The sequence below is a fragment of the Danio rerio genome, chromosome 4 (assembly GCF_052040795.2).
Source record: "Danio rerio strain M-AB ecotype USA chromosome 4, GRCz13ab, whole genome shotgun sequence".
Lineage (NCBI taxonomy): Eukaryota > Metazoa > Chordata > Actinopteri > Cypriniformes > Danionidae > Danio > Danio rerio.
This window is the reverse complement of record NC_141024.2, coordinates 18,914,830-18,928,649: the sequence shown is the minus strand read 5'-3', so window position 1 is coordinate 18,928,649 and position 13,820 is coordinate 18,914,830. Positions and strand designations below refer to the sequence as shown.

At 36.2% G+C, this 13,820-nt stretch overlaps 1 protein-coding gene across 16 annotated transcripts in view; it reads left to right on the top strand.

Annotated features, from left to right (window-relative positions):
- cradd (CARD and death domain containing adaptor protein) overlaps positions 1-13,820 on the top strand; it is a 93,066-nt gene that overhangs the window by 44,091 nt on the left and 35,155 nt on the right. The gene's annotated exons all lie outside the window — the stretch shown is intronic.

Genomic DNA, 13,820 nt, shown 5'->3' with positions numbered 1-13,820 from the left:
ATTCAAATCTGAATCCACCACAGATTTTTAATAGAACAACAGAAAGTACGTCACTGCTACTTGTAATCTTCCTGGCTGCCAGTGAGATCAGACACAGCTTGTCCAACATTATGCTGCTCTGTTACACCCTAACCTTAAAGCCAGACTAACAGCTGCAGTGAATGAATGTAAGAACAAAGAGCTGTGTCTGAGCTTTAGATTTAGCCTGGCCTACTGCAGTCATCTGACTCTGTGCATTACCGTGGAAATGAGCTCACCCCTCTGTTAGGAAGTGTATACCATTTCAGGCCACACAGTGTTTGCACACAGATGTCAGTTTCAATGATATGATGCTCCGGTGTGTGAGATTGGGTTGTAATTCAAGGCAATGTGTAGTGAAAGGGGGTTGATTTTAGTTAGAAAAAAGGATTTTTTTTTCTAGGATTGACTTAAAGGGTCATTTGGGTCATGTCTAATCTATTTTCTCATTTTGAAAAATAGTTAAGCCTCACCAGAGCCAAAACATGCTTTCAAAAACAGCCATCATGAAGCAAGCCAATACTCTAAGATACTGTACATATGCATATAAAGTAGGCTGTACATTAAATAAAGTCATAAACAGTCACTGCTATTTGAATGTATGCTTCAGTGTAATGTGGAAAACAATGGGAATAATCCGCTTGAGATTTGTACATAAGCTATGAACATTGTCGGCATGTTTCTCAGAAATGCATACTGCGCTATAATGTATATACAGTAGATAGACTATGCATTTAGTAAGCATGTTATTAATCAGTGACCTTGTCTTCTTAATCCCTCAGCTGTACATCATACTGTGTGCATAAATTCTGCATATCATTTAAAATTTTTGTGGATTAATGATGTTTACTTTTTTATAGACATTAATGAAAATAAATATAAATGGAAAATTCCTATAGAAATTTACTTGGATAGCGTAAAAATGTATAACCTTAGAGAGATTTCATATTTAAGCATCAAATTATGCTTCTGAATTAGATTTTTATGTTTAAATTATTATTGTTTGTTTCTTATTAACTTTTTTTTAAAAGAAAGCAATGAGTACAATGCAAAATAAAATTATTATTATTAAATATTGTGCTATTTGTGTAAGCAAGTTTTTTACAGTGCTTTAAAAATACTCTAAGATAAAGATAAACTCTTAAAAATAATTAAGAAATGTCTCTGTTAATGTTTTTAAACTATTATATTTGATGTACCAAAATCACACAAGTGCCAATTTCAAATCTGTCACATCCATAACAGAGTTTTCACATCCATATCGAAGCTTTTTCCTCATAAAAAATAAAATAAAATAAAATAAATAGTTTTTGTTCTGTAGTGAGCCTTATCCTTTTGATAATCGTTATTTTTTGGGGGTTGTGCAGTTTAATTCACAGCATTACTACAAAGTATGTTGTATTCTTTAAACTCGCTAACTTTTTTCATCACATCTATAACGCATGAATATTTTTCTTAATTTAAATCTAAAAAATGTTTACAGATTGATATTTTCTGATCCCATAACTCTGTGGTTAGTTGTTTTGAAAAATATAAACAGATTCATTTCATACATTCATTTTCTTTCCCGCGTAGTCCCATTAATCTGGAGTCACCATAGCGGAATCAACCATCAACTTAACCAGCATATGATTTACGCAGCGGATGCCCTTCCAGCTGCAACCCATCACTGGGAAACATCCATACACGCTCATTCACACACATACACTACGGACAATTTAGCTTACCCCATTCACCCGTACCACATGTCTTTGAACTTGTGTGGAAAACCGGAGCACCCAGAGGAAACCCACACGAACGTGGGGAGAACATGCAAACTCCACACAGAAATGCCAACTGGACCAGCTGAGGCTTGGACCAGTCACCTTCTTGCTGTGAGACCACCTACTGCTTTGCCCACAAATGTTTCAATGTAATTTATTTACATTATAGCTTTCTCTGTGAATTTGTTTTGAGATTTTACTGCAAATGTCACATCCATAATGCTGGAATATTGCTTAAATACATTGTAATGAAAAAGTAACATTTTGGCATAATGGGGTAAATTGATTAGAAAGTTATGAGCACCCACTGAATTTGTTGGTTTCTTCAATTGAAAAACCACTACATCATAGGGCTTCACACATCCTGCAAGTTTAGATAGTACCATGTCTATAATTTTTGCACATGACATGATTCGTAACTTTAGTTACTCCTATTGTGAAATTTTATAATTTGAATTGAGGTCTGCATTTATTACTCGTTTTCCCAGGCAGTACTAATAGTAGTTCCCCACTTACAGTTATGTCGACGTTATATAAAAAACGGGCCAATGAATGCATATGAAATGTGTAGCCATTCTGCAATCAGGAGTATAAAAGGCTGCCTTGAGCGGAAGCTCATTAGACTTTAGCTTCAGAATTAACTCGCCTCTTGTACAGCAAGCAACTTCAAGTTCAAGTGCTAGCTGGATTACAGAGTAAGAATGGTGCATTAAACTGGGCTTCTTTTCCTGTCCCTGGGCACTTTGCTGGAATTCTTCTGCAAACTTCTGCAAGAGATTGCCACAAAAAGAGTAGTCTTAAAAGAGCAACATGGCTAGCATTACGTTTTTTTCTAAAGACATAGTTACATCTATGTGTTTCTGGACAGTCCTAATCGCTGTATTACATGTCTAGCTTTAGCATGTGATGCAGTGCTCACAAAAAGCACATGCCTACACTGTTACAAGTGTGAGCACCTTTGTTGTTCCCCAGACTGTGGTGAGCACTTAGGGCGCTCTGGATTTCAGTGTGATGAAGCCACCAGGTAACCCTCTGGCTCTCCCGCTTCTCGTCAGCACAACCCGTCCAGGCTTTAGACGAGTGTGTGGGACGTTCTTTGGGGCAGCTGCATGCTTGTCATCCCCTTCTTTTCAGAGGATCTTCAGGCATAGAGTGTGATGGCAGAGCAGCCAGAGGGTACATGTCCATTCTTAGGTGGGAGGCGATTGTGGTAAATCTTGCCTGGTTGGATAGGCCATGACCCTCTGCTTATAGCATGTAGGTTTTTTTTGTCCCTTTTGGCCAGAGCCTACACTGTGCTGGCCAGGCTGCTCTAGCTCTGCATGCTCAGCCTCTATGCCCCAGGAGTCCTGGCTGATCTGCACATGAGCGGTCGCTTTCCACATGATACAGATGGCTGACTTGATGGTGAGAGCATAGACAAAAGCTGTTAATGCTCTTGGAGTGATGACCACTCTGGTGATTCAGGAACAGCACCTCAGTAACAATCTCAGGGACTCTGCCCAGGAGTTCTTGACAGTTAAGGAGCAGCCAAGTGCAGTGAGCATGTGCCAGTGGCCAAAGAGAACTGCTTAGCCACATGTCACCTCCACATCAATTGCTTCCTTTCGAGGCTGTCCACCTGCATCTTGTGCTCCGCCACGTGACCCTTTGTGACTCACCAGTTGTGTTGAGATCAGCACATGAAGGCAATGTACAGTTCGCTAAAACAGGTCACAAAGGTCCCTGAAGGGGATCACCTGGAGGTGAGAGGAGCTGCTCCAGCCCTGGTGGAGGCTGGTGGAGTTTGCCCTTACATGCTCTTCGTCAGGACTCGCTGCTGTCCGAGGCAGGTACTCACACTCCTCTTATCAGATCCTCCCTGACATTTTCATCTAAGACCTTTCTTTTCTTCAGTTCAAGCTGGAGAGTGGGATGTTGCCATCCACACTGAAGGTCTACATTGCTGCCAGAGTGTTTCTCCAAGCCCCGTTCACATGACTCAGCAGAGGGACCAGGTGGAGGCACGTTTTGTTGTAGGTAAACATGCATTCTAGGGTATGATGCCAGGTATGTGGGGTCCCCACTTCAGGTGACCCCATACGCAGTGTCTGCCACTGTGAATCACCCGACACGGTGGGCCTGTGTCTTCCCTACCAGTGAACCATCTCATACGTATGTGGTCCTATATGTCTTTTATGAGAACTCCCTCTGTTACAGGTCTCCCTTTCTAGGTAGCAGTGATCTCTGCAGTATCCTTCCCCATGTATTTAGCTAGGTGTATGTGGTGAGAATGACCACATTACAGCGAGTATGGTAAGGGACATTGGTTGGTTACATTTTAAGTGGTGCTTGAATGCTCACGCTATATGATAGCTTGCATAAATACTAGAGATGATGCAACAAAAGCCAGATCTGACAAGTAACATTTCTGTTGACCATCCTGAAACATGAGCACAAGTCTTTATATCGCGGTCAGGCACATATTGTTTGAGTGTTTTGTGGAAGAATTGAAACCCCCACAGTAATTATTTGCACACACACACATGCTCTCAAACATAATTAAAGTTGTAGTGCACAAGGGACCAAGAAAAGCAATAATTTCAAGCAGTGTACAAAAATAAAAGTAAAAAGAAAAACTATAAAGAACAAACATCAAATGTGAAATGTCACAGGGAATTCTGGGAATGTAAATGTATTCAGTATATACCCACTGCAAAAATGCTTTTCTTACTTGTTTTTGTCACGTTTCTAGTTTAAATATCTAAAAATTCTTAAGTCATGAAGCCTTTTCCAGACAAATAAATATATATAAATATAAATAATGTTTTTAATAATTAAATATAGGGCTGCACAATACATCGTTTCAGCATTGATATTGCAATGTGCGCATCTGCAGTAGTCACATCGCAACATATGCCATGTTGAGTCTGAATTATAGTTGACCAAAAGCCATAGAATTGTATTTCATTACTGCATTTATACAGAATGTATGTGATTTATGCAACACAAAAAATAAGTTTTTCTTACTTTGAATTTCTGTCTTGTTTCTAATCTAATTATATAAATTTCAAAGCAAAAACAAGACAATTTTCTCACCCCATTGGCAGATAATTTTGCTTGTTTTATAGCATTTTTTCCTTTTTATGGAATTCAATGGGCATAATTCGAAATATCTTATTTTTCAAAATATCTTATTATTTAAAAAGGTTTAAAACCAAACCACATGAGGGAAAGCAAGTGATGAGCTATTATTTTGTGTTAACTATCCCTTTAACCAATTAACAGTTTTGTGTAACAGTGTTTGTACAGTTTTTAGTGGTAAAAATGCATCATTTTTACAGTATGAATCTCGTACCTGTGAGGAATGATGACACTTATGAGAAATTTTGAGAAAAAAAATCTATTGTGGATGATGAGAAAAAAAAGCCATTCAGACTGCAGAACCTCCCTTGTTTCCTTACAGTTGTATTCAGAGTTTCTGATTCCTCCCTTCAATTCATGTCCTGTTATTCTTAAGCTGTGGTTGTTTTTGCACAGTAATAAGCGGGTGGGGTCTCGCCGCTCATATCCTTTGCGTATGTGTGAGACAGACACTTAGCATTTACGCTAGGGGTCAATGCGGCTACTATGAGCTCTGGGTGTTTGTGTGTAAAGGGACGGTATGTTTTCCTCCGAGACGGTGTCCCAGAGAACCACAGTATCTTGGATTATTGTGTGGATGTTGTGTCTGTTTGGCCACTAGCTCGCCCTCAAATGACATTGTTGAGAGGTGTTTTTTCCTTATCCTGCCTGGTTCTTTGTCTGTTTAGAGGGGTCTACAATTATGGTTGTGGATTATTGTAATTCAGCCTACATTAAATCATGTTTTACAGAAGTCCCAGTCTTACTTATCCAGGTTTTTGTATGCTGTAGTTTAGTTGAACTATTGGAATGCTATAGTTTGGCTCAATGACTGAACATGTGAATGATTAGTTCAATTTAATTCATGTTTATTTATATATCGCATTTACAATATAGATTGTGTCAAAGCAGCTTAACATAAAAGTTCTAGTAAATTGAAAGTGTCAATCCAGTTTTCAGAGGTGGAGTTCAATTTAGTTCAGTTCAGTGTGGTTTAAATTTCACTGCTGAAAGTCCAAACACTGAAGAGCAAATCGATAGATGTGCAGCTCCAAAAGTCCCAGTGAACCAGAAACATATATACACACATTTTTTGGTATCCAGAGCAAAAATATCAATTGAACAGAACTGCAAGTGTGAACATATTTTAATTTTTGCAGAGCAGCAAGTGCTTTTCTTGTAATAATTTACTAAAACAATGTGTTCAAAATCATAGGTTCATCTCTCAAAAGTGAGAATTTATGTTTATGAATGAATAACAAGTACATGTGTCGTTGATCAAAAGAAATGCTTAGCCTTGTTGTAAATAAAAGCACCTATAACCAAGTAGACACAATCACGGCTGAGCGATTAATCAAACTCGAATCACAATCACAATTTAAAATGTTGCGATTAGTTAACCCCAAGATACGGCTATACAATATATACAGTTAAAGTCAGAATTATTAACGCCCCTGTTTATTTTTTTCCCCAATTTCTGTTTAACGGAGGGAAGATTGTTTCAACAGATTTCTAAGCATAATAGTTTTAAAAACTCATTGCTAATAACTGATTTATTTTATCTTTGCCATGATGACAGTAAATAATATTTTTCTAGATATTTTTCAAGACACTTCTATACAGCTTAAGAGACATTTAAAGGCTTAACTAGGTTAATTAGGTTAACTAGGCAGGTTAGGGTAATTAGGCAAGTTATTCTATATCAATGGTTTTTTCTGTAGACTGTCGGAAAAAAATTAGCTTAAAAAGGCTAATAATTTTGTCCTAAAAATGGTTTTTAAAAAATTAAAAATGCTTTTATTCTTGCTGAAATAAAACAAATAAGAATTTCTCCAAAAGAAAAAATATTATTAGACATGCTGTGAAAATTTCCTTGCTCTGTTAAAAATCATTTGGGAAATCTTTAAAAAAGAAAAAAAAATCTAAAGGGGGCTAATAACATATATGTATATGTATGTAACGAAATATGTAATATTTGAGGTGAAGTGCTTCAAAACCAGTCTGCTATGCTTCAGAAAATGAAACATGCTAGACTTTCTGCGATGGTGTCTTGAGGCATTTGCAGACATGGTATCGGTTGTTGTGAACTGTGTCAATACATGAAAAGAAACGGTTGAATCTTGTGTCACGATAAGGAAATCGTGCCGAAATCATGTGATCTCACAGGGGCTTTATAACTAGACAGTTGAGTAAGCACACTTTCAGTCTGCCCAATCACAATTGCGCAACTGAGCTATGCTCACAATAAAAAAAAGAAAACAAACAGGAAAGAGCAGATAAGTGGGATAATGGCATTTATGAATATCAAAGCATTTGTACTATGGGAAATTACCTTGAAGTTTGCATTAAATTGTAAATCAAACTACAATATCCATAAAAAAAATAATAAAAAAATCGCAATTCAATATTTTCCCCAAATTCCACAGCCCTAATCACAAAAACTGAAAACACAAACGCTTTTTTTTTTTATGTATGACATATTCATTTTGGCAGAAAATGTTTACACATATGTGGGAAATAGACTATTTGTTTGCAAAAGAAAGATAGACAGACAGACAAACGTGATGATAGATACAATGTTAGTTAGTTAGTTAGTTAGTTAGTTAGTTAGTTGGTTGGTTGGTTGGTTGGTTGGTTGGTTGGTTGGTTGGTTAAAAGAAACTAGATAATAAAGCTGCCCAAGTATCATATGCTGCAATAGTGTGTTTTAATCTGTGTGTGTTTCGTCATTGGCAGTTTGGTTATAAGACTTTTTTGATCTCCGTACACTAAGTGCAGCACTACAGGACACTGTGTTCTCACACTCATCTGATCAGACATGCAACACACAAATACAAGCTGATAATAAAGCACCATATGTCCAGAGACAGATTTGAGCCTTGCCTGAGCCACATTTATGCCTATGCGAGCAGATTGCATGGCTTTTGGAAATGGAGATGAAGGCAACAATACTTTTGTAATTCTGCAGGCCAATGGGTCAGAGCTGGGATATATGATAATGCCTATTGGTTAACCTTTAGCAGCTATTTTTAACAGGAGGAGAAAAAAAAAGTGTGGAGAGTGCAGTCAGAGTGGAGGTTGAAGTGTGTGCAAGACAGGCTTATATAACGGCTCGCCTTATGGCTAACAAGCATCACACTGTCTGTCACTCACTTTCCCTCTCTTTCACACAAACACTTATTAAAGACAACTAAAAAGAAAAAAACAAAACATTTTGTTCATCAAAAACGTTAGTTATAGGTAGTGACGTTGAGAAGTTAATTTCAAACCAAGCAGCTTTTTTGTTGCTCAGCACCCCAGTTTAAATATACAGTTTAAAAGTACAGCTAAAGAACATAAGCAAAATCTCCGTGGTCAAATTGTTTTCACAATTGTTCAAATTCCTGCTGGGCCAAGTAAATTTCATTTGGAGAATATTGCATAGCAATTGTAAATTTGACAGCACGTTTACTCATTCCAACCCCTTATGATTTTCTGTATTCATTGAAGCACCAAACGGAGCTTCAAAAATGACACCAATGCTGAAAAATATTCGTTTTAGACATTTATTTACACGGCAGCATCTTCTTTGGGGACCTGAAAATCTAGACTTTTTAAAAGGGCATGTTTCTGATAATGGTGCTGTTATAATCTCAGTAAATTAGGGCTTGGCGATTTGGCCTAAAATCAAAATCTTGATTTATTAAACATTTTAACTCAATTACGATTATTGAACCATTATTTTTTTTGTTTATTAAATTTCTTAGTACAGTAAATCTGCTGACATAATACAAGTGAGAGATTTGTGTGTGTGTGTGTGTGTGTGTGTGTGTGTGTGTGTGTGTGTGTGTGTGTGTGTGTGTGTGTGTGTGTGTGTGTGTGTGTGGATGTTTCCGAGAGATGGGTTGTGGCTGGAAGGGCATTCGCTGCGTAAAAACGTGCTGGATAAGTTAGCCGCTCATACCGCTGTGGCAACCCCGGATTAATAAAGGGACTAAGCCGACAAGAAAATGAATGAATGAATGAGATTTTTGAATGAAGAGTACTTGATTTTAAAATAATTAAAGGAAACACACGTTATCTACTATATATGATTATTTACTTCAACTGAAATTAAAACACACACTGCCTAAAACAAACAGTCACTCTTTTTAAAAAACTTTCAAAAAGTGAAAAAAAAGCTAGCATCATTAAAAATAGCATCAATTCTATTGCATTATAAAATGAATCAGTTTACTCAAAACTTTACATTGTTTTGTTAAATAAACTCTCTCAGACATCTTGCAGTACATCTTTAAATCATATTTATGAAATGTTTTTTTCAAAGTTTTAAACGATGCCTATATTATTCTAATGGAATATAAAGCACATTATTCAGAGTTTCAAATGTTGTGCTTCATGGGAAAATAGCAAACAGATTTGGAACAACATGCCAATGAGCAAATGATGACCATATCTAGATTTTTTTTGCATGAACGGCATTTTTAAAATCTGCCTGTCCGTGAGTTTCCATCACACTAATATGTTTAGTTGTCATGTGGCTACATTTGGCTTTCGTTTTTCTCAATTGCCTCTCTCCCTCTTTCTGTTCCTGAATCAGCATTGCTGTGTTTAACTGGATCCATGTACGTAGGTGGAACATAATGCATAAAAACAGTTTTTTTTTTCTTTTCCCTCCTGAAACCTTTATTTTTTTGGCCACCAGCAACAAAAGATGTGTTCCCAGAAGGGCATCTGCCTTCCTGGTAGCAGTCCTTACACACACGCACACACATAACCTTGATGTGCACAGTGAAAGAGGGCAGGAGAGTGTCTCCTTTCATGGTCTAAGGAGATGAGAGATGAGAGGAATTTCACTGGGATTACCTACAGTACAGCAGACTTCCCAGAATTCCACACACCAGGAAATGGATTTCTAGGAAGTGGTGATTAGAACGATGTGGCAGAATGCCAGACAAGTAGAATCACCCGTCAGTAGCTCCTCCCCTTCTGATGCATACAGTCACTCTCTCTGTCTCTCTTTCTCTCTGTCTCTCTCTTTCTCTCTGTCTCTCTTTCACTCTTGCTCGCTCGCTCTCTATTAAAATGGCCTTAGGATTATATTAAAACAACTATCATGTCATTGTATTATTATCAATATCATCCTGTTAGTATTGTTCCAACTTGCATTGCAGATAATGGTTGAATACAGATAACGCTTGTCTCTGAGAAAAGCCCCAGATCAGCGTGCTCCAAATCACAACAAATGGACTAATTAGATTTAAATAGCACAAGGTTTGTTGATGCATTGCTGTGAAATAATGTGTTTTAATGGTTGAAATAAGTGGCTGACAGTTTCAAATCTTCAAACTTTCAGATAAGCAAACAGTTGTGCTTTTTGATTTGTCTAATCAGCAATTTTGTTTATTTTATTTTGTGAAAAATAATGCAGTAATTGTCAGATTTTTTGTGAAGCATTTATGACTGACAGAGATTTTAGATATTATATGAAATATGGTTACATTTAGGGCTGTACGATATTGAAAAAACTGACATTGCAATATTTTTATTCACTGCGATATACAGTTGAATTCAGAATTATTAGCCCCCCTTTGATTTTATTTTTCTTTTTTAAATATTTCCCAAATGATGTTTAACAGAGCAAGGAAATTTTCACAGTATGTCTGATAATATTTTTTCTTCTGGAGAAAGTCTTATTTGTTTTATTTCAGCTAGAACAAAAGCAGTTTTTAATTTTTTATAAAAATTTTAAGGTCAAAATTATTACCACGTTTAAGCAATATTTTTTGTCGATGGCTTACAGAACAAACCATTGTTATACAATAACTTGCCTAATTACCCTAACCTGCCTATTTAACCTAGTTAAGCCTTTAAATGTCTCTTTAAACTGTATAGAAGTGTCTTGAAAAATATCAAGTAAAATATTAGTTACTGTCATCATGGCAAAGATAAAATAAATCAGTTATTGGAAATGAGTTATTAAAACTATTATGTTTAGAAATGAGGAAAAAAAGAAACAATTGTGATAATAATTCTGACTTTAACTGTACATTGTGATATAAATGCAATTTCAGCAGATGACTTGAATAGCTTGGAAAGAATTCATAATTTTTGATTGATTGGGATGATTCTGTAGGAGAGCGTATCAACATAAAATATATCAAAAAATGTCAAGCAAAGTTAAATGCAACAGAGAAAAGATGCAAATAAACAAGGATTTATGATTTTCTGGGGAGTCAAACGGTATTTAGAAACAGAAATTAAATAATCATTGTATAATAGTAATAATAATAATAATAACACATTATAGTTTTACTTGATTAAATAATTATATAATGAACAATTAATCTTTAGGTGACGCAGTGGTGCAGTAGGTAGTTCTGCCGCCTCACAGCAAGAAGGTCGCTGGTTCGAGCCTTGACTGGGTCAGTTGGCATTTCTGTGTGGAGTTTGCATGTTCTCCCTGCGTTCACGTGGCTTTCCTCCACATTCCAAAGACATGCAGTACAGGTGAATTGGGTAGGCTAAATTATAGTGTATGAGTGTGAATGAGTATGGATGTTTCCCGGAGATGGGTTGCAGCTCGAAGGGCATCCGCTGCGTGAAATATGTGCTGGATAAGTTGGCGGTTCATTCCGCAATGGCGACCCCGGATTAACAAAGGGACTCAGCCGAAAAAAGAAAATGAATGACAATTAAAATGGCTACAATTTGCTTTAAATTCTTACAGTCAAGTTTTTATGATTTGATTTTATGATTTTTTATGATTTCACTCTAATGTTAAAATCTGAAATTACTCCACTATGTTGTTAACTGTATTTGTCTGGTCAACTATTATCTCAAGATCCCTGCAATGTGCGGACTCGGACATTGCGATATCATTGCTAAAACAATATATTGTGCAGCCCTAGTTACGTTTGTAAGTAAACATTATTTAGAAACTGGTAATATCCTCATATTATTTCCAGCATTTTCCATTTTATTTTATCAATAAAAAGTAATTATGCAGTAATTATGAAGCTATCATTTGATCATCTGTATCAGAAGCATTTTATTTTTGTCATTCATGACCATGGCCATGACTGACAAATTTTATGTTTATATTTATGAAATGAGAATGTATTTCTCAGTTTTTTAACTAATACAAGGTGATTTTTATTTTGAAGCATTTAGTTTCTTTTATATGTATGCAGCATATTTTACAGTATTTTTATTAGTTTGTTGTTATATGTTTGCTTTTCTTTTTTAGCCCTATTTTGCCTCTTCTTGTCCAGCCTTTTCCTTCAGCTCACCTCGTCACATGAGATTTATTGAGTGTAAATTAGTGTCGGGGAAGCCGGTTTGTTTGCCTTGCAGTTTTAGTTCTCTCTCTGATTACCGTCTTCACATGCTTTTTTTGCCACTTTTATTTAGTCAGGCAGAGAGAATTGACTCTAAACATTGAACTGGACTTAAACGAATCACTCCAATAAGGTGGAATCTAATTTGTGGGAGCTGCTTCACAAATAGTTTTTTATATCTAATAGCAATTCCAAGAATGTTTGCTCACGGATTGTTTAAGTGCGCTATAAACAGTTGAACAGAATAGCTTTGCACAGAAATGTCACTTGCCATGTTAGCCAGAGGGTGAATAGGCCACCTGTGTGAACTGTTAAGGCTGTTAGGTTTTATGATCCGTCTCTTTCTCTCTAACACACACACACAAACAGACGAGGTGAAATGACAAGTGAGATATGTGTTTGTGTGATTTGTTTTTAAATCTCCTTACAAATATGACACTTTAGGAATAAAAAATAATTTGCTCCTTATAAAAAAAAATGAAAATATATGACTTTAGATCTTGGTGAACAAGCTCATTTAAGTGCAACACACTCTTCCCAACAACTAAACACCTGCCATCATTAAGCCGTTTGGTTGGCCTTCTAAAACACTTACGTTCAATCCATAATTTTGTTCAGCTTTATAAATATTAGTATTTTTAAAAATTCATTCCTGCACATAAATCTCGTTGGGTCTCCTTGGGGACGTGGTGACAGTGTCTGTGAGCCGGATCTGCACGGGGTCGTTCAGACGAGTATTCTGGGAAATCTCCACACCCCTGAATGTGCAGATAACAAGTATTAACTGGGGCTTATTGGAAGCAGATGCCCTTTTCCCAAAAGCCTCAGCAGGGTTAATTTCTGAGAGTTCAGGACTGCGTGTTTTACTGCTGCGATCGAGTGGAGCATTCATGTGTTATGCGTGTGTGAGTGTGAGCACAGTTCTGTGAATGATGCTTCAGTTCCTTGAAAGACTTGCCAGTTGATGTGTTTCTTTTGCTTATAGGTGACTAAAAACTAAATGAGTAAAATCATGCATGAAGGGGCTTTCAAACATAATGCTTTATTATTATTATTATTATTATTTTAACACAATGTTAGATAATAACTGTAATACATGTAAGACACCTGTTAGAATAACACAGCTTTGTGTGCTTGCTAGTAGGAACTGTAAGCTTGCGTTTGCGTTTAACACAGTATTTTTGTGTAATGTTATTTAATTATGTAACTCAAGCATCATGCTCTCTCGTTTCATATACAAGCACAGCTGCTGCCTTAATCATCTTGTCAGGCTTATGACTTAATTTTTTTTTTTTTGTGATAATTAATTAAGCTTTAATCACGATACATGGTATTATCACAGTGTTAATATATACTGCATATTAATATATGCTGATATAGCTGGTTTCGCTTTATTGCACATAAATGTTAAATTGTAAAAGGATTATAAAGTTCAGATCTACACTTTACAATAATGTATCATAGGTAATTTATCAATATCAACAGTGAGAAATTTATGCATGTTGTTTTAGACAACTTTTAATTGTAACAGCTTATTAAACATTAACTTAGAAATAAACATCATTAGGGATATTTAACCCAATACTGAAGATTGTCATCATTTATTCACTCTTCACTT